At 38.8% G+C, this 25,118-nt stretch overlaps 1 long non-coding RNA gene across 1 annotated transcript in view; it reads left to right on the forward strand.

Moving 5' to 3' along the window:
* The first annotated feature begins 8,887 nt into the window (after nt 1–8,887).
* The window catches only part of LOC108449787, a 34,855-nt gene continuing 18,624 nt past the window's right edge, over nt 8,888–25,118 (forward strand). Inside the window, exon 1 of the long non-coding RNA XR_001866075.1 lies at nt 8,888–9,181. This is a non-coding gene — a long non-coding RNA (uncharacterized LOC108449787). The remainder of the gene's footprint in view (nt 9,182–25,118) is intronic.

Consider the following 25,118-nt stretch of genomic DNA (forward strand, 5'->3'; position numbering starts at 1 on the left):
AAGGCCACTGATATCCACCAAAAGTGTCCACAAGTCCATCTTAGTTTTCACAGCCAAACTCTCATGTTTTGTGCTAATGACTAGGACTCATGGCCAGAAATATTTTGCCTTGGATTCCTCTGTTTTTGAGAAGGTGACATCCATAGTTAACTGTGTACTACATTAAAAAGTCAGCTAAAGCTCTTCCTACATGCTCTCTCATGCCTGACTAGCATGCAATTAAATGCACAGTATTCCTACTGCTTTTCTTATTACCCAGCTTATCACCTTGACAGAAAAATGCCCAGCATGAAGAAAAGGAGCAAAAAAGAAAAGGGGTTTTTTTGTTTGCTCGCAAACCCAAAGCCCCACTGGAAAAATTAGGCAAGTAGAAAACAAACTGGACAATTAAACCAGTGCAACTTGCAAACCAGGAAGCTGCTGGACTTGGCAGATTAAGCCAGGTAGCACCAATCTCTGCAGCACAACAGCACCTGTGTGTAAGCCATTCCCATAGAAATGCTCTAACTTTCATGGCTCAGTTATCTTCAAAGAAATCTTCATCTCATTCCACTCCTTTTCTTTTACAGCAAAGACACATTTTTCCATTTGCAATAAGTTCTTTGTAAAATGATGCAGATGTTGGAGTCATAAAGTATCGACACATTTTTAGCCTTTAACTGTGGTTTTTCCTCTTGGGAAATGAGGCAAATAAAAGTTTTCCTTGCTGATCATTGGTTTATAATGCCACCAGATTGCTGTCAGCTCCAACAAAGAACTCCTTGCACCAACAAAGACTCCCTCAGGCTGTAGGAAGAGACCAGAGTTTGCAAATGCAATCTGCATTCCAGAGAGTCAGGGAATTACCTATGGCTCTAATACTGTATGCTTAGAGAGAATCAAACTTCCATCCACCATCAGAAACAGTGTGGCCAGCAGGGCCAGGGCAGTGATTTTCTCTCTGGACTTGGCACTGGTGAGGCTGCATTTCAACTCCTGTGTTCAGTCTTGGGCCCCTCTACAAGAAGGACGTTGAGGTGCTGGAGCAGCTCCAGAGAAGGATAACAAAGCTGGTGAAGGGTCTGGGGACCAATGAGGAGTGGCTTAAGGAGCCGGGAATGTTTAGCCTGGAGAAAAGGAGGCTCAGGAGGAACCTTATTGCCCTCTACAACCACCTGAAAGGAGGTTGTAGGCAGGTGCAGGTCGGTCTCTTCTCTCAAGTTACAAGGGATAGAACAAGAGGAAATAGCCTGAAGTTGAATCAGAGCAAATGGCCTGAAGTTTAGATTGGATATTAGGAAAAACTTCTTCACTGTAAGGGTTGACAGGCATTGGGACAGACTGACGAGGGAAGTGGTGGAATACCTGGAAGTGTTCAAAAAAACATTTAGATGAGGCACGCATTTTTTGCCAAATCTTTAATCTGATCTGTCAAATATGAGGAGAATGTTACAGTAAGAGTTATCAACTACAAGCACAAGGCAGCTTACAAGTAATGCTGCTTGGTAAAGGAAGTTTCAGCTTTAAAATCGTGAATGGACTGAAGCTATTGACATAGAACTGGTTTATTCAGGATATTGAGGCTAAAACTGAAATACTAGGAAAATCAACAAAGTCCAACATGTCTTCCAGCTTTCGTGGGTCCTTCACATAAAAAGAAATTAAGGCAAAGCTCTGCGTGTGAAAATAAGGTGGAATTTGTTAGTCTAGATACCGTGGTGATTGACAGAGTTTATCAAGTTGTGCGCTGTGGTCACAAGCCACCAACCTGTGCTCAGCAATCACAGGTTCAAGGATAAGTAGTCAGTGTCCCTCAGAGTTGAGACAATGTTACCCCAAGTGTAGGTTTAATAAAAGTTGCCGATTTCCTCCTCCTTTCCTGAGAAACAGGTTAAGAACAATGTATTTGTTTGAAGGGAAAAAAAAGTTAAAAAGTAAGCTGTTCACATAAAGCTAAATCCTTTTGGTTGGGTAATTTACAGTACAGTTTGGCCTTTAGTAATCATTTGCTTTGCTTAAAATGGAGAGACCAAAAATCACATAACCCAACTGAAATATCACAATTCGCTTTAATGTCTCTCCCTCCCTTTTCCATTTTCCAGGGTCACCCACCAGACTATCTGTCCCATTTCCCCAATTTTTTAATTCTTGAATACCAGATTCCTGAAAATTATTTCTATCCAAAAGCTCGACTGAAGTGTAACAAAAAGACATGCAAAACCAAACCGCTGCAGATAGGTGCACCTAATTATTCAGTACATATAAGCTCATTCTGTCAAGGGGCAGCGCTGTTGTTGCCCAAAGCTCTGGGTTAGTTTATGCAGAATGAGCTCTCATCCTTCAGACCCTTTGTCTCTCTCTTGCATTTGACATACAGTGAATGTCCACAGCCCTCTCTCACTCAGAGCTGGATATTGGAACAGTTATGAAAACATTTAAGAGGCACAAGAGTTCTGTTCTTTCTCAGCAGATTCATGTGAAAAGAACTAAACTAGCATTTCCCAATTCCTTTGGCTCTCAATAGCATTTTTTCTTGAGACTAATTTCATCCTGGTATATCTGATCAAAGATTTTAAAAAATACACATTTTTGGTGAAGATATAGTATTCATGTGGGCATCCAGCCATTTCTTTCAGAAAGACAAAAGTACTTTTATGCAAGCTCTTTAATTTTCTATTTGTAGAAAAACTTCTTGGCAGATGCTGGTTAATTGATATGCACATTTCCAAGGTCACTTTTTACAGCAAAATAAATATTTCTCTCTGTTCCCTTTCTAAATGCCTGTATTTTCCTCATGCTGATATCTATGACAACAGGACTGTGTGTTTGAAGCATGGGGTCACACTCAATTTTTCGCAAGCATACACTTTTCCTTGAAAGAAGTTTGTGCTATCTACCCAGCAGTGCACTCTGATGGCACACAAGGCAGCAGGAACAGCTTGGGAAGAAAGAGTGGCAGAAACATTGTGCAAAGAACTCCAGTTTGGGAAAGGCTTCACTTGTTGGCAACAAGGTTTATAACCACAAGAAAACCATCACCAAGAAATTTCTGACACACTGCTTAGTAGGATCCTGCTCTATAGCCCCCAGCTCTGGCTAAGCTCCACTGCCATTATAAACCCACGATAAAACTCCTCTTGATTTTAACAGGATGAGTTATGCCAGTTATATTGCTTGCTTTTAAGCCCCCTCACACAGTGTCCTTATACCCAGATCAGATACACACAATCAGCTGGGTTTATTTAGTTACTTACTGTCCTGGAAGATTTTGCAGCTGACTGTGGCCTGTGATTTACTAGGAGAGGTTCAGCTCTGTTGTGTCCATCACCTCTGAGCAGCTCCTGCTTCCAATCACTTGGTGGTGCTGCAGGAGAACCAGAAAGGGCATCTCCAAATCTGCCCATAGGGAACATATTGTTCCCTCTTTTCTGGAAATGATTAATGAAAAGAGTAGTCTGGAAATACGTTTTAGTCAGTCAGGGAGACAACTGACCAAACACTTCACCTATGTTCCAGTGCTCCATACTAGCTCTGTGGTTTTTAGCACCCATTGGTAAACAAGAGAATAAGTCCTTCAAGGCCATGGAGTGCTGACATCCATGCTTAGCATGAGCAAAAAACCCAGATGCCTTTTAAAATTAAATGGGCACTATCTTTGGGATTAAAACATCATTTACTGCCACCTGTACTGTAGTAATAGGATCAACCTGGTTGTAATGACAAGAGGCAATCCATGCCATAACCATCTTACAAAAGAAGGTGGGCAGTAGAAGAAACAAATATCAGTATACAAAAGATTTATTTCCAACATGAACTGCAAGAAGGGAGGTCACTACCACAGTTCTGATGATTCTGATTTCTCAGGAATTCAGAAAAGGCTCTTTAGCAGAGGCAGCAATGACACATTGCTTTGGATTTGTGTGGCCAGGTTTTGGTGGCAGCAGAGCTCCAGGGATGGCTTCTGAAAGAAGCTACCAGAAGCTTCCCCCATGTCTGATGGAGCCATTGCCAGCCAGATCCAAGACAGATCCATCACTGACCAAGGCTGAGTGCATCAGCAACAGTGGTTGTATTGCTGGGATAATGTGTTTAAGAAGGAGAAGAAGTTGCCACACAAGAACAATTGCAGCTGGAGAGAGGCATGAGAATATGCGAGAGAAACAGCCCTGCAGACGCCAAGGTCAGTGAAGCAGGAGGGGGAAGGACGTGCTCCAGGTGCCAGAGCAGAGATTCCTCTACTGCTGCCCCAGGAGGTTCACAGTGGAGCAGAGATCCACCTGCAGCCCACGCCAGAGCAGGTGGATGCCCAAAGGAGGCTGTGAGCCATGGGAAGCACACACTGGATCAGGCTCCTGGCAGGACCTGTAGCCCCACGCAGAGAGGAGCCCACCCTGGAGCAGGTTTGCTGGCAAAGGGACCCGCGGTTGGGCAGTTCATAAAGAACTGCAGCCTGTGGGAAGGACTCACCTTGCAGAAATCCATGGAGGACTGTCTTCCATGGGAGGGACCCCACACCAGAGCAGGGGAGGAATGTGAAGCGCCCTCCCTCTGAGGAGGAAGGACTGGTGGGGACAATGTGTGATGAACTGATAACAGTCCCAGTTCCCCTTCCCCCTACATTACTGTGGGGAGAAGGTAGAGAATTTTTGAGTGAAGTTGAACCTGGAAAGGGTAAGGGAAGGTGGTTTTGAGATTTAGTGTTTAATTCTCATTATCCTACTCTGACTGGTTTGGCAATAAATTAAACTAATTTTCCCCTTGATTGGCAATAAATAAAACTAATTTTCCCTAGATCAAGTCTGTTTTGCCTGTGACAGTAATTGGTGAGTGCTCTCTCCCTGCCCTTATCTCAATCCAGGAGCCTTTTGCTATATTTTCTCTCCCCTGTCCATCTGAGGAGGGCAGTGATACAGCAGCTCCGGTGGGCACCTGGGTCAGCCCACCACATATAAGTTAACATAAGTTAAAAGTAAGCACAATTATGATTCAGGGTACACCAAATTTCCACCAGGTCCTGCCTATCACTTAAAGAAAAGTCCTAGGGAAATTCAGATAAACAGAACACTTATAAATGTTTTGTAAAATTTTGTAGAGATGAAAATGCAGTTGCATACCGTGTAGTATACAGGAATATAGGACTATAGGAGGATAAAAAATCATATATATAGGCTATCCTCTATTATTTTGTGTGAGTGTAGGTAGATTTCCGTTAAAATGTGAGTGCTTAATTTCTAAGACATTAGTTTTGGTACAGGTGATGTTCAAGTCTTGGCTAATCACAGTGGGAGAAAAATCCTTACAGCAGATCCTTGACATCTTCTACCTTAAAATAGTGTGGTCACTACTCTCAGGAAAGCTGACCAGACACCTCTGCTAGCAGGCTCTGTGCACGCAGGAGTCAGAATTCCAGTTTTAATACTGAAACCTGCAATATGTTCTCATCCTCACTAAGGCAAATTTTCCTTGCATGATGCTTTTATGAAGATCAGCAACTTGAGGAAACAAACATTGCTCTAAGCTTTGGCAATGGCTTGTCCAAAACCCTTCAGCAAAGAACCAGTCACAAAAAACAAGACAATAATTCCCTTGTGCTGACATCCACTTGCAGTCCTTGCTGTAGCAGCAATTCACCTTCGCAGTGTTAAACACATTTCCATCCGTAGGCTGCCAAAAACCAGCATTTACTTTGAGCAGAAATGAACAGACTTTTGAGCACAACAGAACTTTTTTTTCCTTTTCTGTGTGGGTGTTTCTTTACTTGAAAGAAAGCTGTATGAAAGACAAGGAAAGTGTCTTTGATGTGTATGTGCCATTTTAAAATAAAGGCTTCCTCTCACATACTCAGAATTTTACCAAGAAGTAGCAATTACAGGATTATCTGTGACTTCAAACATGAATTCTTTGGATGCTGTTCTTGCCTTGCTTTGTTACATTAATAATTATGTTTTAAGCTGTCTGGGATTTTTTTTCATATTTACAAACTATAGTTTGGTAATAAATGTGCAATCTCAGGATTGCTCACCAAAAGGGGAGTTTGCTTTCTGTCTTGTTATAACAAGTTTCAGCAGGTAGCTAATTAACATAAAAGAAATCTTTCTTCAGTCCCTTTACAGGAAGAAAGAGGGTAGACATGCTATGAACTTCTGAATGAGGTTTTGGGGTTTGGCTTTCGTAAGACCTGATGAAGTAAGTGTGCTTATTCCTCCATAAAATTTGCATTTGAAATTTGGAAAAGCTCTCTTCAAGGCATCCAGAAAATCATGCAAGCACTGATCATCAGGCCAACTACCAGCTGTTATCAGCACTCATGCTTTGCTCAAGAAGATGGGAATTTTTGTTCAAATAGCTGGCTAAGTCTAACAATAACCCCAGTCAAGGCATTTAGAAGAGCTGGTGGCACAGACACTGCTGGGGAATGGAGCTGTGCCAGGTGGTGACCTGCACCAAGGAACAGAACAGGCAGTCTCTGCAAAGCCACAGTCAAACATTACAGAAAAGGACTCAACAATTGCCTCCTGAGGTGCCCTAAATACACATCAGGATAATAACATTCACCAAGGCCAAGACCTAGAAAAATGTTTCAGTACTGGAATTTAACACAGAAGAAATTTTGTCACTCCTGGGATTCCTTGGGAAGCCCCAGGAGAGGAGACACACAAATACAAATATCTATAAATCAAACTGGAGTCCAAAGGCTGCAAAGGTTGTTTAAAGTCACCTCAGCTTTCTTTTATGCACCTTGGTCTGTAAGTTCATCTTTCAAAGAATTTTACTGTTACAATAAACTCACACACAGTTTGGCTGAAAAAAAAATATGGGGGTTGGAACAGGAAGTAATTGAACATGTCAAAGAGTAGCTGGGGGTTTTTTTCTGACAGAGCTATTTCAGAAATGTTAAGGGTTTCACTGTCTGAAATGTAAAAACCATTCTGCTTCAATATTTTCTAGAGAAAATTGGTTTTCCCAGAAGGACAGTTTTTATTTTAAAATTCACCTATGACTTCAAAAAAATTAAATATTTAAAAACAAACAAACAAAGAAAAAATCAAAAACCCCACATTTATACAGCATGATGGAACAATTCAATATATGCTGGCCAAAGCACAGTGACTGATTGGACACATTCTTCCTTTTAATTTTTTTTTTTTTAGTGAGAACTGAAAACATTCTGTGCTGGTTCAACCCATGAAAAACAACATATCCTTTATTCACAGCAACAGTCATAACACCTGTGCAAGCCACAGAAATAGTACTGTTCTCTTCTTGAGGAAGCTGAGCACACAATAGGCCAGTAACTTACCTAAGATCACATAAGAAGTCAATATTATTGCAGAGAATTATTCCCTTCCCCTTTCCTTGTTAGTGAAAAGTATTAACAGGGGCATCAGAAAAAACTGTCATCTCATCCTGCCAGTCTCTGCAAACAAAAAGCCTAAGTGAAACAGGAGTTGGAGGTAGATCCTATCAAAGCCATCTTGCATCTACCATACTTAGAATTTCATTCTGAGAGTGCAGGTTTTTTGTGGCTTTTGATTTCTAAAATCTGTGAAAGCATTGAGCATATCAGAACACTCAGCAACACTTCACATCAGACTGAAGCCTCCCATGCTTTGGTTTTTCCTTTAGAGATTCCCAAAGCCATATTCTGTCTAAAATACTTCATGAGAATTTATGCTCGGTTACTTGAAATGCACACCACCAACATCAGACAGAATTTCTTTACTCTTCAATGGCAGCTGCCAGGTGATCCTGTAAAAACAGTTCTGAGCAGAACAGGAAGACCAGGGTATTGAGGACTCCTTGGGATTGCACGTGCACTCAGGAGTTTCAGTGCATTGAAGACACACAGCTCTGTCTCTCTGCTCTAGTTCACCCTGCATGTTAAATCTTTGCCCTGCAGGAATACCAGAAAGATATTTACAGAAGGAGGTCTCTGAACTATTTCATCCTATATCTAGGGAAAAATGGAAACCCTACTGCTGGGTGAAACAGTGCTTATACAGTTGATTTGCCATGATTGCTGCTTTTGCTGCTAAACAGCACAGCTTTGTTGTTGCCCCATGAGCACCAGGCTTGTACAAACCCCAACTTAATTCCAGATTGTGCATCTTCTACCACCCTGAGATTTTAGTTCCTTCCTGGACTCCTGCATTTCACTACTATTTCATAAAGAAGGAGGAACAAAAACTACCTTATCTAATCAGATTGAAGGACATCTTTTATTCTCCATGAAGAAGCATGACCACGATGCCTCAGAAGTAGTTTGAGCCTTTTATATTTACATTTTCAGTTTGAGCAAGCAGAAAATAATAGGTTTAGCTTTTGTAATTCCCTACATACCTCCCAAAAACACTCCAGTTCTATTATGACCACAGAAGTCCTTGCTTTCCAAATACAGGCATGTGTTAGATAAGCCTGGATAGAAACAGGACTAAAATGAGACCACAACATTCATTTTTATCTTTGACTCTTGGCACTGAAATGTGGGTCTAGAGAGATGCCACAAAGCCATTTTGAAAATAGTTTCCAGAGGACAAAGCTAAAATCTGTGTTTCATCCCACTTTGTCCTGCAGATAAAGATTTGTCCTAAAGTGTTTACAGATTGTAGAGAAAGCAGACATGCATTTTGCCTAAATATGCATGAAAAGATGATGGCAGACTGAGGAGCTGATCCTGTTATTCCAGTGTGCCATACAGATTAACACAGAACACTCTCTGCATTTTTATTTGCATAAATATTTTGCCTGTCCTGTTGAGGTGACCCGGAGTAAGCAAAGGCCACAAAATGTGCTTTTTTCAGTGGGAGAGCATCTCTTGAGAAAATAACAACGTTTGCACTGCCAAAGATTACGATAAAAAAGAACTCACTCAAACAAAAAGACTCCCACACAACTCTAGTACTGTTGGTACTCTTTTATAACAAGAGTTCTCTTGTGCAGAAATAGGAGACTGTCCTGTCACACATCCCAGGAACTGTGCACGATGCCTGTCTAGTTTAACATCCCAAAGACAACCACATGTAAGGAAGATGATATTGCACATCCCTGAATATTATGAAGGACTGCAGTGAAGACCAAGACCCAAATTACTGCTCCAGGAATGGCAGCCAGTGGTCAGAGGGAGGCAAAGCACCACTGACCTTGCCAGCACCTCTGCACAGAGTTGCACCAGTTGTAAAGCATCACAGGGGAAATGCCTGAGGTGAGTAGAGCTGCTCAAAGTACTTTGCAAAATGCAAAGTGTTATCATGGCCAGAACTTCCTGCAAAGCCACATTTCCGTTTTCTATTTTGCCAGAGCTGGGCTCGGGTACTCTACTCTAAACCAGACACGTGCACACAAGAAAGCTTTAAACAATTTACTTTTTGTAATATAAAAAAAAGTCTAAGCCTAAGAATAACTATGAAACTAATTTCTGTTGTAGCTCCATCCTAATTATTGCCTGCCTGCTTGTTGTCTGACTCTATGCAGCAAAGAATATGTAATGCAAGACATACTTGATGCATGTTTTTAGAATGTTGAAGAATTATGTTCATGGGTTTCAAAATCAGTGTTTATAGGCAGCATCCTGCACTCTTTCATGACAACTGCTATAGTTCATCAGTAGTGTGTCAGACCTCCTGTCACACTCAAATGAATTGACAAAAAATCCCATTACAAAATGCAGAAAAGAAGTGCAGTTTCTGCCTGCAATCATATTTTGTAAGTATTAAATCCAGACTATGCAAAGCAAATTGTCAGCAATAAATTCAATACAGAAATTTAATGGTTGTAACACACTGCATTTGTGTTTCAATTATGAATAATATTTTCCTAATTAATTCATAATTGTATACCACAGCTTCCCTTTTTCACTTTTCAGTGTTAAGCAGTAGCCCCATCTATCCCCACCCATGGCATATCAGTGAAAGAAACATAAGAACTGCATACTGAATCATATTTGCACTTTGAGAAGTTATGGAACATTGTCTGAAACACACGTCTCAGGACCCAGAAACACCACCAGGCCTACTGATTGAGATTTAGCCATAAATACTAAACATAAGATAACACAAGAAAGCAAGAGGACACTTTGCTAAAACAGCCTATTTGTTCCAACATTTAATAGTAGTATTTTTTTGTTTTGAGACTGCAAGAGCCTTCTATTACTACAAATAAGCCTTTTCCAGCAAACATCTTAGTGGAAAGAAAAGAAAAATCCTATAACTTCACATGGTAGCCAAAGTACACTGCAAGACTTACAGACACAGCCTTGATAAAATTCCCATCAGAGGCCTGCAGATTCAGGCAAAAACATTTAATGATGGAGACCACAGGAATCAGGGACTAAAAAGATGTACTAGAGTACAAGAGCCAAGTCCCCCACAGACATGTCACAAGAAAGTGGGTGACCCACAATTTATCAATATGGAAAAGTTGTCAAAGATTATGTCACAACAGGAAACAACAGTGGGGTGAGGGGGCAAATCATTTAGAACATAAGTCAGAAACAGCCAACATTGAACCTAAAGTTGAGAGAGAGATTCCCACTTCAGGATTAGGTGGTCTCAAGATGTTCACACACCCAGCTCTAAATCAAAGCAAAGGCTCTTAAGTGACTTACAATTGTCCAAGTTACTAGCAAAAATGTGGTAGATGATACTAATATCTTAGAAAAGATTAAAAAATACTTAGCAGGTAGCGTAGTAAAAATAAGCAACAATAATAGACAGTAAGTAGGAAATCATGTGAATGTACTCACATGGTATCAAGCTATGATTATACACGGTACATAGAACAGTATCAACCTGTTCAATAACTAATTAGTCCTTACTGGGCAATGGTTAACTCATACTAATCATTTTATCAAATTTTCTTTATATGAAATGTGAATGCAAAAGCGCTGGTGGCAATCCTGGACATGAGAATAACTCAGTTAACAGGCTGACACAAAAATCCAAGGAAGATCTATGAAACAGGGAATTGAGCATAAATTCTATGATGTAAGCCTATGAGTTTTCAATGCATTAGGATTGGTCAGCAGGGTCAAATTTTTTTTTTTTTTCATTAAAAAAAAAAATATTTGAAGAAGCTTCAGACCTAAAGAAAAAGTTCCAGCTAAACTCAAGATGTAAACAAAGTAATAGATTACAGGAACACCTTCCTGTGATTTAGAGATTAGTTACCAGTTTCCAGTTTAGGAAGAAACAGAACATGGGTCCAACAAAATAAACAAAGAAAATACATTACAGAAGCGAGTAAGGTAACAGAGAGGTGGCAAAATGTACTAAATTATGTTAGCTAGCCAAAGCTAAAGAAGATTATTAGGGGATTTAAAAGGACCCAAAAACTCTAGGGCACTGTGTATTTGAAATTCAACACAGAAAAGGAATATTAATTTCTTTGGAAAGGAAAAAATTCTTTGTTTCGCACATGCAAAAGTAGCTACTGCATTGAAAAATAAAAGAAACCTAGAACACTGCAACAATAAAAGGAAAACAATTTGCACAGCTGTGTGAAGGCATCTTAATCTTGACCACCTGCCTACATGAAAACTTACTACAGGTTCCATTTATGGAATATCAACAACTAAATAGTAACTTTTGAAAATTATTACATCTCTTTGCTTCTAACAGTAACTTCATTATGATAAACTCCATCTTAAATAAAACAGAGCAGTTAAAGAAAGGGCACAGAACTTAGTAGTGGTACTGAAAAACTTCCCCAGGAGTAGAAATAAGGAAGTTTAACACTATTCCATTGAAAGAAACACTGACAAGAGTCAATGTAATGGGGAAACGGATGGGTACAAAGAGGCAGTTGACAGTGTAGCTACTGGCTTAGGGTAACTGTGACTCCCTTTCCACCAGTCTCAGGGAAATTCAATCTTCACTCCCAGTTTGTTCACACACAGGTGCTGGAATCTGTTCTGCAGACATGAGCATGTGCAGCTGCAGCACGAGAAGTTTTATTCTTCCCTCTCTACCACCAACCCTTCCCAATACTTGGGGTTCACTGATGTGATATATGACTGCTGACAATCCTAAATGGATAGTTTTCCATCTTTATCATTGCATTTTTGGGACAGTGTTTTATGAACAAACAGGCTTCTTTCATGTATACCATCCTCTGAAATACCTGAGCACACAGCGATTGGCAGACAAGACGTGGATATCTGTTTAGGTAATTATTTTTTTATCTATTTCATAAACAGCATAACTGTTATTAAGAAAATATTTATTGGCTATTGTTCAGAAAATATTATCTTTTAGTCTTCTACTATTATTTGAAACAATTCCCAAATTCATTAAGGTATCCTTATCCACAAAAACATTGAGGATTCAGAAATTCGGGAATTTCTGAACTAGCATGATGTAAGGACCACAAGACCTGGGTCACAAACAAAGTCTTTTACTTCCAAAGCAAGCTTCTATTACTGTGGGCACCGATTCAAACATTGCCTTAACAGGCAAGAAATGATGAGTGAGTTAACAGCACAGAATTGCCATGCTGAAAGACAAGGGGAACTGTTCAGTGCAGGTGCAAAATTCCAGGGGCTCGAGGCACATAATGTCAGTTCTCATAAGTAATCATCTTCCAACACTGCTTATTATTTCAGGTGCTCCTCACTCTTTGCATGGAAAACAGTTGTCATTATTTCGTCATCTGACCACTTTGGAGAGCTCTGTAGGATTTAGACAATGCTTTTAAAAAATTGCATGGATTATTGAATTAAACCAAATTGATTTGTTGGCTTGAAGAAGGGGCGAGAAAAAGAGCCTTATTGCCATTACTCAGTAAGTTTCTTACAGATTGTTCACTAAACAAAAATTACAGGCTTTGTTTGCATGTTGTGTGACAAACTTGAAACTACAAGTGTTTACATGTGCTGCACGCATACACTTTGGGGTTTTAATAGCTGGTTGACAAGAGATTAAAGGCAGAAATATGGCATTTTATTAAAGCAAACATATCAGTATGCCTACCATGATAAAATGATCTAGTTTTCTTCAGACACAAAAGTTTCTGTTGAGTGATACCTTTGAAATTCCTTGAGGGCACCCTATTATTCACTTTCCTCAGCAGAGAGCAGCTGCAAATGGTCTCCAATTTTCAAAGAGTATTGCCTGGTCATTCTTTACTGTCAAAATGAAGAAGAGCATAAAAGTTAAGTCAATAAAGTAATATGAAATGCTTAATATAAAAATTCAAGAATGAATGATTAACCATTAAAAACTTACAGTAGCTATTTCAGCCAGGAAAAAAAATTAACATTTCCCTTGAAACCTATTAACATTCCTTGTAAACAATATTCTTTCTTGAAATATATGACCTTTCCTAATGCTCTCCATACACATGGCATTTTTCTTACATCCACTTTACCTTCACTGATATGCAGCTGAATTCCTCGGGAGAGGGTGTTTAGAGCCCCTTCTTCTGATGCACTGAAAAAAATGTATCCTTTGATTGCATTCCCCTTCACAAATACACCTAACCTTCAGCTTTAGATCTTAAAATCCTTTCCTCATCTGAGAGTCCTGTGGCCTGTTGTGGTTATGACATGCCTCCACCATTCCAGCCACAGTCAAGCGTCAAGCATAAAATCGATCTCACTCATTTGAGTCACTGGTAGCTACATGTATGTACAGCAGGTGAAATGACACTACCCTGATGCATGTACCTGAACAGTACATTTTAAAGTCACACAATTATCTCAATTTCTTCTTCAAATGCTTACACTGAGCACGGCTCGTACAACCTTCTGCACAGGAAATATGATCCAATTTTTAGGAAGACAGCAATTCTCTCATTTCTGGGATTTCTTAGCCTCCAGCTTTTCCCTAAAAGTGCTGAATGTGTGAACTACGTATTGTGCAGGTGACCCTGAGGAAAAAATGACATGGAAAATGCCCATATTTTGCATTTGAGACTGACAGATGTATTGGTCTAAAACTACCAAAAGACAACTTTAGGAGTACACGTGCAGGGTTAGAACCTGAGATTCCACAGGTTCCACAATCACAGTGCAAGCCAAAGCAGTGTTAAGGTAATTTGTAGCTTGCTGGAAGCAGTTACATTATTAGAAAGTGTTTGTGACAAAAATGATTCAAACAGAGATGGAATTGGTAGGTGCACAGTAGAGGTGAGCATCCATGATGCATGAAGTCCCAATATTCAGTCTCCAGTTGAAAAATGTGAAAGAAAGGGCTGGCTTCCTATGGGTCACTCATGTACTGCCACTGGGGCTATGATCTTCATTTTCTCTTTCTTACTTCTTCTTCACCTTCTCCTTCTAATTTATGGGATTTATGGAAACAGACCAACAGGCCAACATTCTGTGCAAGACAGCACATCACAGTAACAGTGACTCCAGCAGACTTCTGGATTTCATGTCTACTGGACTTTGCAAGTAGTGTCTGACACAAAAAACCACACTTGGAGATCACTTCGGTTAGATCACCACCAGATGTGTGGGGGAGGCAACACTAGAGAAACACTGATTAGGAAAGTCAGGGTAACCACGGCTTGGAAAAATGAAACCAAAAATAATAAATAGTACCACCAGTAAATTAAAATCCTTCCATTAGGAAAATACTCTCTCAAAAGCACAGCAGATCTCACCTCAGATAATGCAGATGACACAGGCATCCACTTGTAGTTGCAGCAGTTCTAGAAGGACAAGTAATACAGGTTATAGGGAGTTAATTGTATGCATCATTCAAGAGGATAACTTCATTATGGCTTTAGGCACAGGCGTCTTAATACAGATATGGACATATCCAAATAAAATTTCAGGGCCCTTCAAGGCAGGCTGAACAGGGCTCTGAGCAACTGGGTCTAGTAGAAGGTCATGGCAGGGGGGTTGTAACTAGATGATCTTTAAGGTCCCTTCCAACCCATAACACTCTGTGATTCTATGATTCTAAGTTTTCTGGTTATCTGGGAAACTGGAATTCCCACTTCACTAGCTGTCTGTGAAATAGACACAGAATCTGTGAGAAAAAAAAATACATAAACCAAGGGTCATAAGTCACACCTCAAAATGTAGTATTTGGAAAATTGCACTAAAACATGGGACTCTGTCATTACTGCATGGACTGAACCCACACCAAAATAATCACAAGGCTAATTTACATATATCCGTAAAGAGCTTGAACAACTTCCCTGAAGTGCTGTTCAAATGTATCTTCAAATAAAGGGAAGATGCATCTACATTTTTCACTGCACAACTAAAGGTGGCCAAAGGAATATCATCTCACACCAGGTCTACAGAAGTCAGTGAACTGAAGCGAACCCCGCATTAACAGGCTAAAGCAAGGCCTTGCTTCCATGTTACAAACCTTAATGCAAACTGTTAATAATTACATGCTAAATAGATCTTTCAAGATCACAACTTAGAAAACAAAAAGCCACAAACATTAGTGATAGATATTGCATTTGAAGTCACATTTAAAACAAGGATGGTAAAATCTGCATCGTAACTGGTGAATCCTTTGATCTAGTGCTGCAGTTACTGCATTTACTCTAATAATCTTGGAAAAACACACTTTACATATACTCTGATTTCAAATAGAAATAGTAGCAACATTGGATATTAAAAGCCTCAAAAGACTTTTCCACAAAGCAAGGAAAAAATTCAGTGGGGTGTTGAATTTAATATGAGCATTTTAATCAAAGTAGTCTTAATTCAAAGAAACAAAAGTGAGGATTGCTCAGACCGGCTTGCACAAACCTATTGAAAATCTTGTATCTCTGCTTAAACTAACATACTTTGTTAAGTCCCACTGAAATTTTTAGCTCTTAGATGAAAAAAATAAGTCTTAGTTTCTTCATTTTCCTGACAGGAATCTCAGTTTTCATTGTCTGACATCATTAAAGAGTGCCACTCCCTCCAAAGAATGATTAAGACCACATAGTTTAGACCCTTATTTCTGGTTCCCCTGATAAATTTCTTTATCAGCTGGCCTTAGTGAGAACCGCAATGACCGGTCATAGGCCACTCAATCATTCCAGATTTCTTGTTGCAGTAAGAAATTAAACTCACCTGTGAAGTAGACACCCAATTAGAGTAAGCGGGATTGCATCATATGTATAGTAAAAGAGTGAGCAGCTCAGACATACGTACTGCTTAAACTTCACAAAATTTAGTAAAGCTTTAAAGTTGGAGGTCATTGAAACCACTGCACACAGATGGGCACTTGCAAGAGAGGAAGGAAGCCCCAAAAATAAGACACAGGATGTGGTAGGCAGCAAATAGACAAAACACTCTAATAGAAAGCAAGACAGGTTTAGAAGTGGTGTGTGGTAATAATAAATTACATATAGTCTTGAAATGGAATGGAATAAGTATTGGAAAAGTTTAAAGGCAAAACAGAGATTGAGGATCAGATACATCTGAATAAAAATAGATGTGGATGATGCAGACCTGTACATTTGAGCTCACTGTCCAACGACCCTCTTATATAGACAGTGGTTATCTAGCCATGAAATAGCAGCACAATTCCAGAAAAACACATCTTGTCTTGGTTCTTACTGTAATTTTTTCTCCTTATACAGTATAGTAGAAGTGCAAGCACACTGTTATGACAAAATAAGTGTGCTCAAAAGTTGCTTTCATACCTTATCTTCTTGAAGATGTTCTAAACACCATCTACACTGAATAAAATGTAAGACCAGAAGTTGCTGTTAATCAGCCTTTTCTGAAAACTTCTAACTCAGACTTCCTTCTCCCAGAAGAAATGTATCAGTCAGGCATGAGTACCCAGGATCATTTTGATTGTTTTAAATGCAGGGTTTTTTTCTAGATGAAGCTTCTGTGAGTTCTAGCTAAAAACTAAATTACATCCCTTAAAACTTATTATTGGCATCTAATTTGTGCTCATGAATTAAATTCCTACAGGTCATTTTCCTTATAAAGGAGCATTATAGAAATAGAAGAAAAATGTTAAAGGTCTGCTGTGACATATTTTTATGATTTCCTGTGATAAACAGCAGAAACCTTCTATACTTGAATCATGTTCCACTGCCAATCAGGCCACGTCCATCAGTGAAAACAGCAGCACTAATTTGACTGTTATCTAAACAAAAATGGAGTTGTCACAGAACAGAGCATTTATTATCATTAGGCATTTACTGCAAGCAAACTACTCCCAGTTCACTCCCTGTATAGTTTCTGTTGTTTGGCAGGTGGCCACCATCAAGACTGGTGAGAGTATGAACAGCTCCAGCACATTTGGGCATTCCACTTCACTCTTTTTGATGACACACCTTTATATTGCTTTGCCTCATAGACATGTACTATTGGGTGTAATTCTAAAACCCCAAACCTAAGAGCACTGAGTGAACTTTTCTCAATTTTAAACCAGTCTCATGGGTTTAGAGGGTATGGTTGGACACATGAATTCAGCAGGTGTAGCACCAGTAGGGACACTGCACTGCAGCAGATGCTACAGATGTCAAGGCACTCCTGCATAACTAATAGCAGAAGCCCCATAAGAATTTTTTAGGATGCTAGTAAAACTTTCCTAAAACATTTTTGTAGCTGAGACAGTACAGTTCAACCTTGATGAGTTCCATTTTAGCTTGTCTTCCTCTATGTATTCATTTGTGATTTATATTCTTTGCCTCTGCAATGAATTATGGAGCCCAGTTCAGGAGGAACAGGACTGTACTCAGTGGAAAGTCACAGTTCTAACATACACTTGAGATGAGAAGCAAATCTCTAAGACACAGAAAACACCAGATCCTGAATCACACTAACCTTAAGCACAGCCTATTGCATTCCATTTTTATGGTACCTCCCCACCACAGCAGAAGCACTCATAATGTGAGAGAGTTTCTACAAAATGAAATAATCTCAGGAGAGGGCACAATTCTACTCATTGACATTTTATTCTAAGCTTTCTTCAATCAGCCTCATAAAGCATAGGATAAACTCCTTCTTTCCCATGAATATTCCATTCACAGCCTTTTGTAGAAAATCATTGAGAGCCGTCCTGATAGAGGGTGACATCTTGATCTCACATTGACACATAACATTGCATCCCATCTTCTCGTATCATAAATGAAAAGAGAGGCTGCATTCCACAGTCTCTGAATTCTTTCAAGACAGCTCAGCAATCTACGAGTGAAAGGTAGGATAAATTATTACAGGAGACTTCTCAGCATGGCTGTTCTAAATCAAATGCTGTCAAATAATTTTTAACTTTCTTTGATCTGCACTCAGTCTCCGTGTTCTTTGCTGACCTATAGCACAGACTCTCCTTGACTTCCACTCCTTTCTTTTTCAGTCTCTTTGCTCATAAACTTTTATTTTCCCTTTTTTTATCATGTACATGTAGAAATATATAAAAAAACCCCCTAGATCCAATGGCTTGGTGACTTCTATTTTATAGTTGCTTGGAAAAAAACCCACCAACCTAGTAAGTGTGGTAGGAACCTAAAAAGAAATGAGAAAAAGACAGGAAGTTAAATAATCTTGCAAGAAGGAAAAATACAATATTTTGGGCTGAGAAAGTATTCTCCCTAAGGTGTTTTATGGTTATAAGAGGCACATCACACAAACTCTGTATCTGCTGGCTCCTACAATATATTTTGTAGGAGTAACAACTACAACTTAAAAAGCTGGACAGAGAGGAGAATTGGGCAGGCAGGAAAATAAAAAAAAAAAAAAAAAGAGTATTAATGAAGAAAACTAAATGAGAGCTAAAGGGGAAGCAATATAGACAGAGTAAGACAAATTAAAAAGGAAATTATGTGGATTAAGAAATAGCATAGTAAAATTAAACACATGAATCCACAGTAAATGCTGATAGCATTGATTGTGATTGCTACTGAAATGGCACCTAGGGACTCCAGTGCAGGGTCTCGTTGCATTACCTTCTGCATTGCATTGTATGAACAAACTCCAGGCATGAAAGACACTCAGCTGTCTTGCCAGGGTGTACTAGATGAATGTGTGGACAGAGATAAAGAGAGAGGACACAAGGTAACAGTAGGTCAAGACACCATCAGTCTGAAATGTCACACTCTTCTGTTTATTTTGAGGAGAAATATGGAGCCTAGTCCATATGCCCTGAACAGAACTACTGTTCAGCTTTGCACTTCTTATACCTGAGCAGCTTCACACGTACTCTGAGATCCGGGAAAAGCAAACGTACTTAATTCCCTTACCAGTTCCTAAACACCTCTTTTGTAACACCTGGATTTTCAAGTGCCTCATCTGTGGTAGCAGAGCACCGTCACTGCTATGCACTGACTCTTGATTAACTGAAGCCATGAGAATTTTTTGGTTTGGGACATGCCCTCCTCTCCAGTTCTCAAAAAGTGCAATGCAAAATATCAGAACTAGAACAGTTCTTTTTTTGCACTAGAGCAGGTAGAACATACAAGCAAGAATTTTTCCAACCTCCTTAAAAGTCTCCACTGGCAAAGACTGCATAACCTGCCATTCCAGGGATTAACTTAGTTACAGCTAGAGTGTCCCTCCTAATACCAGTCATTTTTGTTGATAAATGAACAAACTGTTTCCTATCATGACTTTGCTGGTCCTGGAGATGTGTCCTTGATACATCAGAAAACTTCTTTGAGTCTCTGCAAATTTCTTTTTTTCTGGAAAACAAGAGAAACTCCTTTTTTTAAAAAGGTTTTCCTTGGTGAGTTCTACATCACAATCCTTTTCTTTTTTTGTGCACTACCTGTTAGACTTCTCTTGAACACCCCACAGCCTGTCCATATTTATTCCTAAAATATAATTCCCAGAACTGGGCAAAAGCTCTTCCAATTGAATGACAAAGATGGTACAGGTATCTGACCTTATATTAAAGTGTGTTATAAAAGTTCATGCTTGTTACTAAACACAGGCATGAACTATCCCAATTAAATTCTGTTTAAATGCCAACTCAACTACAGAGCATCCTCAACAGCACCTCACCCTGCTACTGAAACCATGTTCCAAACTCTCATTGCTCACTGCTCTTAATACCAATTTAACTCCATCATGAAGTTACAGGAAATTTGCAGGACAGGCAGAGATGGCAACTCTAATTTCTTTTTAACAAACAATCATACATGAGAGCCATGACAAAGGAGGAATAGCTGCTATTTTACATTAAAGAGGGTGGTTGGATGCAGATACACCCTAATAGCTTGACTGAAAAGTTACTAAAAAGGACAGAATTTGGAAGTTGGGTTGTTTTCAATGGCCAGTGCATAACAGAGTCTCAAAGAGACCTGGACAACATCAGCTATGAGAACATACTGTGAACTGTACCTCTAAGAATTGCTCATACCCTTTTGTTACATGAACAAGCATCTTGAGGCTCCAGTCAGCAAAGAACACAGAAATCTTTAGGAAGTGTTTTCATAGTCCAGACTTACTTCCTTTCACAGTTTTCATCCCTTCCAACTTGCCCCAGGAAAGTTACAGCTACTGTTAAAGCAATGAAGTTACCATTGTTCAGCTTTGCACTGTTTAAACCTGAGCAGTTACTGGAGTTCATATTTTGTTTTCCATATTTCTCCTCTTATGCATTCAAATTCAAATTGACAAATGTCTTTGTATATAATTTTAAACCCTCCCCATCTCTAATGCATCAGTATCTTGTTACATTGCCTTTGATTTCATTGCTTGCAATGCTACTATCAGCAGCATGGAATTGCCAAGGCACTAAGCAGCCCAATTTTTCTTTAATTTCTCAGAAAATTGACAGCTTTATGAACTCTCTCTTTACCTATGCCCCATAAACATGTCAGGCTGTGGAAAACCATTCTAATTAAATCCCGAGGGATTGCAATGGAAGATTATAGCATCTTGGCAGGTTATTAAAAAACAGTTGTTCATATATACACAAATATCTGTACTAGAAGCTAGCATTTGACAGAACAGCCAAGGAATTAACCCCACTGGCAACTCCAAATAACGCTCACCAAAAAAGCCCAAAATAACAACAACAAAAACAGCCACCACCAAAAAAAAGGCAACAAACCACTGAAAACCAACACTAGCCCATAAACCACGAACAAAAGAACCCAAGCCAACCAAAAAAGCCAAGGAAGAACAACCAAGTTAATTAAAATGGAATTGGGTAGGGATAAAGGGGGGAGGTGCCTTTGTATTTGATTCCTTTCCAAAAGCTGCTAATTCAAACTGTCATCTGCAATCATCACCTTTCATCCTTGATTACAAGCATCTGATATAAAAGAAGGAAGAAAAACACTTGTAAGGTCCATAGACATGGCCCTGCTGACTCCACAGCCTTGAAGTAAGTATATTAGGGCGGATGGATAACGCAAATCATTTGATTCAGCATAATACTCCTTCTGTCTGCTCTGATCATCCAAGGGAATACATACGAACTTCTGATGGTAAAATGTTTGTTAGAGGTCAGTGTGTGTCCTTCCCAACAACTTCCTCAAATAATGATGCCTTTGAGAGTAACGCTTGCCGCCCCTGCTCTTGCACCTGAAAGAAGTTGTCCAAGCTCTCACCTCAGCAACAGATATTCAGGATTTAAATACCGAGGAATTTCTGGGAGGCTGTACAGAAATTTTATTTTGTAACCTGTGTCTGACTTTTTACAAATGAACAGTTTGCATTGTGAAAGCAACTTCCAAAATGCTGTTTTGTTGAGAGAGCCTCTTGAGCCACAGTTACAACACGCAGCTCTCGTCTCTCCCCTAGGCCTGCTATCTTCAAGGAGAGCAGCCTTGTTACCTGAGAGGAGGAAGGGAAAGGGAACAAATTGAATGTTATTGCACCAAAGATAGCTATGAAGAAACAAGTATAGCATCACTGAGCCAGCTGTGTAATGGGTTTTGCAACTAACTGGACTTCTGAGGAGTTATAAATTATTTTAGTATTTACTTTTTTGAAACATGTTCTGGTGTCAGCAAATATAATCTGTCATGCAAATGTTTAGTACATCACTACTTAGATTTTCTGGTGTTCCACGTTTATGTGAAAAGAATTTCAATCAACATCAAGTATGAGAAATATCCAAGACTTAAAAATCCTCAAAGACTGACACACAAAGATGCACTGATTTCACGGTCTCTGAGATGACAGAGAATCACACTCAGAGAACTCAAAGTTTTTATCCGAAGAAAACTATTTTAGTTGCACTTTACATAAAAGGAGCTTTAAAATAAACCTGCTACTCCAACGATACATGTGTGAAACACCAAAAAATCTGTGTATCAAACTGAAAGCCAAATGAATAAAGAACTTACACAGAGGTACCTGAGTATAGCACCAGATTGACTCAAGTCAACAAACTCAGAATTAAATATATCTGGTGTCATCTTTTTGTTGATGAAAATCACAGTGCTACCAATGACAGTGAAGAATCAAGTAAAGATAAGAATTAAAAGTTACATTTTTGGAGTGTGTAGGACCTGAGAGATGACTTTTTCTCCCTGCCATTTACTTGATTTATTCACTCATATAAAATACATAAGATATACCACACCTTGTCTGTTACTCTGCTAGGAAATTATTACATAATTTAAAAAAATACAAAAACCTTCTCCAATGTTCACACGGTACATTAAAGGTACAGGGTGGCTACTGGCTATATTCCTGCCTTACGGGACATCAGGGCTTTATTGTTCTGCCACTATAAGGAAATATATTAACAGATAATGACAAGTAGAATAAATATTGAAATTTGAACCCTGATAAGGTTTTTTTTTTGGATAGGTGAATTTGTATTCTAAATCACCTAACAGCTTTCAACAAAGTGCCAATCTTCCTGTTATTGGTTTAATTTAAAAAGGGGATTACTTTCTTACTCTTATTGGAAAAAATATGACAGAGTATCTGTTTGACTGTGAGCAAGGACACTTTCAATGTGATAGGGACATTTTCCTCCACAAATTAATACATTTAATTTTGAAAGCTATTCTATCAGCCTATAGTTTTTATTCATGGTTTGTCTTGTGTCATGCTCATAAACTTCATGATAAAAATGCACAGATCAAACTATTTGAAGAGAGAAAAACCAAGACAGAAACCATGCTTGTTCTCCATTAAAAAAAAAAAAAATAAAAGTTAATCTGCTTTCTACTTACACAAGTTCATTTTATTCAAGATGAAATGGAGTTTTTACATTTTTAGATAACTAATTTCATTTTTAGGCTACTCACAGTTAAGTGGTAAAAGTCTATAGCTACCATAAATGGTAAAATGGTGAAAGTCTATAGCTGAAGAAGAAAATTGAGAGGTGGGCAAATGCTAGACAAGGATCATGGTTACATCAAGTCACACAGTGGGGACGTCACAGGATGAACATCCAAGGGAGGAAGTACCACTTACAAAGGTAAGTCCTCACCTCTACCTACCTGAAACAATGCCAGAATCAGACACCTGAAACTCCTTTACCCTTTCGTAGCATCTCAGGTCTTTCTCTGAACCAATCAGCCACCAATTCACTGTATAGAATATGATTTTACTTGGAAGACACCTAATTTATATCTTCACATACTATCAAAAAAAGAAGACTACAGTCTTCTGAGAAAAAAAATGGGAAACAGTAAAACAAAAATATCCAGTATTACCTACTCACTTTCTTATTTTATATTTACAAATTCAAAAGGGGTGGAATATTTGACTTTGGAGTAACTGCACGTAACAACTAACAAATAAGGCACTGACTGTATTGACTGCAGGATCCCTTCTTTTTCAGGGGAGAAAAAAATCTTCAAAAATAATGAAGCCACTTATGTCTGAGTTCTATAAAAACACCCATCTTTCTCCAAAACTTAGTGCTAGCTGAGATAAATCTGCCTTCCCTGCTTTCTAATGGCTAGGTTTTGTTTACTGGAAAGGTGTGTGGGGGGAAGTGATTTTGATTTATGTTCCTGCAATCACAGGATGGAGAAAAAAAAGTCTTGAACCACAATCCCCAGTTCTCAAAATGAATCCTTTGCTGGTTATAGTTGAGTGGAGACAGATTTACCACAGTCTAAAAAAAAAAGATTGCTTTTCAGAAAAATATTTACCAAAAATGCATGTTAAACTCATTTCTTGCTCCCCACTACAGGAAAGAAAACAAAAATGGGAAAGACATAACATTAAGTATGAAATAATTCAGCTTTCTGCCATGTTGTATATCAAATCAAAGCTTAATATTTAAGAGTTAAGTCAGGACTTTTATGAAGACACCAAGGCAACAGAGTGGCATGAAACCTTGAGCAACATACTGAGCTAATTTGTAAAAAAATACAGACTTCTTGCATAATAAGGTGTACCTCCATCACCTGGTTGTCAGCATACCTCTCACAACAATATTAAAGGAAAGGAGAGTATAATTTAAGAAAGAGAAAAGGTGTTTGAAGCACAGAAGTGATCTTTAGTTTTACCAAAGGTGAATGCACAACCAGAGATGAAGTCAGAATTACTTTAGACTTTTTTTGGCAGTAACACACATTTATAATTAATACTACTATAAATTAATAATTATGATTGGTTCTCTGAAAGCTCTAAAATCAGGTTCAATCCTTCCTAAAGACCAGTGGTGACTGAACCTCTCCATGTTCATTGAAGAAGGCTAAGGAAGTTAAGTTAGCCTTTGCCAGAGGCTAGCAGTGTGAACATGAACAGTTCTTTTCCCTCTTTAATATTCATTTATACAAGTCAAATTCTGATCCCATTTATAATAACATAAATCTAGAATGACTCCCTTGCAGTCACTGGAGTGAGTTTAGATTTACTGCAGACTCTGTAAATAAGAACAGAATTTAGCCCATACACATTTAATTATCTTGTCTAACAGACTATATCTCTTGATGAAAGGAAAAAAAAAAAAAAACCAAGCAAACTGCCTCAGACTTGGGAATGAGCAATAAAAAAGGTAGCACTGACCAGCTCCTGCACCAGCAGGAAGGACCCCAGGAAAGTAGGTAAGTACAACCTAAGGGACAAACCTATTTCTTTATGTTTTCCTGGAGATCTTAAATTCTGTCAAAAGTATATTCAGCTCTGATAAATCGTAAATATACTGTAGACTTGCTCCATTTCCTAGGTGTGTTGCTGATTGTTAGTAATTTACACTCAAGATATAGCAACGATTTGCCATTGGCTTGGGGGAAATTGTTTTGCTGCCTATGATTTATAGCTATGATTTGCTTAAGAGTTTTATGAGGCAGTTTCTCCTGAATAT

This window comes from Corvus brachyrhynchos, unplaced genomic scaffold, assembly GCF_000691975.1.
Source record: "Corvus brachyrhynchos isolate BGI_N302 unplaced genomic scaffold, ASM69197v1 scaffold100, whole genome shotgun sequence".
NCBI lineage: Eukaryota > Metazoa > Chordata > Aves > Passeriformes > Corvidae > Corvus > Corvus brachyrhynchos.